This window comes from Apteryx mantelli, unplaced genomic scaffold (assembly GCF_036417845.1).
Source record: "Apteryx mantelli isolate bAptMan1 unplaced genomic scaffold, bAptMan1.hap1 HAP1_SCAFFOLD_141, whole genome shotgun sequence".
Classification (NCBI taxonomy): Eukaryota; Metazoa; Chordata; class Aves; order Apterygiformes; family Apterygidae; genus Apteryx; species Apteryx mantelli.
Genome location: NW_027118496.1, coordinates 122,501 through 125,000, shown reverse-complemented (window position 1 = coordinate 125,000; position 2,500 = coordinate 122,501). Strand labels below are relative to the sequence as shown.

The window sequence follows — 2,500 nt, the reverse complement described above, 5'->3', positions numbered from 1 at the left end:
CGGCTCCCCGCCGCACGCTCGCTCCGCTCACGCAACTCGCGCAGCCCTCCGCCGCCTGGGGGCTTGCCTCTCCTCCTCCCGGCCGCTGCCTCCGCTCTCGCTCCGGGCACGGCACGGCGCGGCGCCCTGCCCTCCCCTTCGCGCCCTTCTCGCCGCCCGGCGGCGCGCACGCCCGCGCCGCCCCCCACCGCCACCCCGCCGCGCCGCACCCGCGCGCCGTCGCTGCCGGCCTCAACGCAACGCCGCGGCTGACGCCAGCCGGCGGGTGGAAGTGGCTCGGCACACGCGACGGACGCGGGCGCGCCGCGGGGAGGGCAGGGGGGGCGGCCCGGCGGCGCGCCGCACCGGCGGCGGTCGGGGCGCAGGGAAGCGCAAGGCAGCCGGCCGTCCCCACCCCGGAGGGGAACGGGGGACCAGCGCACCACCGGGAGAGTGGCGGAGGAGAAGCCCAGACGGCGGCCAGACTGGCGGTGGTGGCGGGCGGCGGCGACGAGGCGCGCCGGGCCACCGCAACCCACCCGACCTGGGGGGGGGGCCCCAGCGGGACGAACTCCGCGAAGCGGGCGCTCCGGGAGCGGGGGGTTTCCCCGAGTCTGCACTTAGGGGGACGAAGGCCCGGCCGCGCGGGGAAGAGGAGGCACCCTCTCCCCGGGGCACGGGCCTGCGAGGCGCCCCAGCCGCGCCACCCCGCACGGCGCGCGCCGCGCAGCGGTGGCCACCGCGCTCGGAGGGCGAGGAGGGCGGGCACAGGCGCGGCAAGGCACGCCGGCCGCGGCCGCTGCGGGCGGCCCGGCGCCGGAGCCCGGCGGGCAGGAAGACCGGGGCCGCCGGTGCACGCACCGGGGTCCCGGCTCCGCCGCCGACTCTCCGCCGCCGAGGCCGCCGCGCACCGCCGCCGCCGGCGCCGCCGCGCCTCCCCCGCCCCCCCACGCGCCCCCCCCGAGGGGCGGCACCGCTGCGCCAACGCGACAGCGGGGGTGACGATTGACCGCCAAGCGACGCTCAGACAGGCGTAGCCCCGGGAGGAACCCGGGGCCGCAAGTGCGTTCGAAGTGTCGATGATCAATGTGTCCTGCAATTCACATTAATTCTCGCAGCTAGCTGCGTTCTTCATCGACGCACGAGCCGAGTGATCCACCGCTAAGAGTTGTCTCGGTTTCGGCCCCCGCCGCGCGCGCGGGGGGACCGGGCAGCCTTCGGCAGCCCCTGAGGGCCCCCCCTCCGCTCCGCCTCCCTCCTCACGCCGACGCCGGCTGCTGAGCGAGGGACGGCCGAGAGCCAGAGAGAGGGGCTCGCCCCGCTGACCGTACGAGCACAGAGTGGGGGGGGAAAAAGGGAAAAGGAAAACCCGAACGAGAAGGGCGGGGAGCCCTCGCTCCCGACCTGGGACAACCCTTTGCTCGCTTCGAGTCCGGCCCAGGCGCCCAGGCTCGGCCCGGCCCGGCGGGGAGCAGCGCGCCGGCCGCGCCGCCTGCCTCGGGGACGCTGGGGGAGGGGGCGGCTCCCCGCGGACCCCCAGCGTCGGAGCCCGGCCGCCACCGGCAGCGGCACCGGCCGCTGCCCGCGCGCCCGCGGCCCACCGGCCCCGCGCTCCCCAGCTCCTCGCTCGCCTCGCCGGCCTCCGGCTCCGCCGTGGCCCCGAGGCGGCGCCCACGCCCGCGCGCGCGCACACACAGCCTCCCGGACGACACCACGCGCTCTCCCGTCCCTTCCGCGGACAGACGCCCGGCGGCGGGCGGGCGGGCAAGGCGGGACGGACGGGGACGGCGCCCGCTCTCCCCGTCTCCACGCGGAGAACGGGGGGGGCCGCCCCCGCCGCCCGCCTGCCGCCCGCCCGCCGCCCGGCGAAGCCGGGTTGGGCAGAGCGAGGCAGGCGCGCCGGATGGCGGAGTGCCGGCGGGTAGGGCGCCGCCGCCAGCGGCCACGGCGGCAGACCGAGAGCCCCGGCCAGGGAGGAGAGCGGATCGCGCCGAGGCGCGGCGTCCGCACCACCCGCGGTGGGTGGGGGCTCACCGTCCCGGCGAGAGCACGCGCTCGCGCCGGGGTCACGCGTTCGAGGCAGGCCGGCGCCAGCCGACCGCGCGGCGTCCCTCCGCCGAGACCAGACCGCGGAGAGAGGGGGCAGGGTACCCCTCTCCGTCCCGGCTGCCCGCAGGGCGAGCGCGGGGCGCGCCGGCTGGCATGGGGGGGCACGGCGCCCGCGCGCGCCGGCCCCCCGGCCCTCCGGCAGCACACCCGGCTGCCCCCCGGGTCGCATCGGGCCGCCCGAGTCTTTAAACCCCCGCCCGGCTCTCCCGCCGAGAACCCTCGGGCCCGGAGCCCGGGGCCCATGGCCATCCCTACCCGGGGCGGCTACCGGCGGCCGCGGTGGCCGGAGGCCCTCCGCTCCTCCCGCCACCCCGCCCCCCCCCCCCGCCCGGCCCGCTCGCAGCACGGTCCCCGCGGCACGGCGCGGGGCGGCTGGAGCGGTGGGGGGGGGGGAGAGAAAGGGAAAGCGGAA

At 79.9% G+C, this 2,500-nt stretch overlaps 1 non-coding gene across 1 annotated transcript; it reads right to left on the bottom strand.

The window, feature by feature from the left end:
• Positions 1 to 996: 996 nt before the first annotated feature.
• Positions 997 to 1,149, bottom strand: LOC136995615 (5.8S ribosomal RNA). Its single transcript, XR_010887160.1, has one exon. It is a non-coding gene; the product is annotated as a 5.8S ribosomal RNA (ribosomal RNA).
• Between the last annotated feature and the right edge of the window lie 1,351 nt (positions 1,150 to 2,500).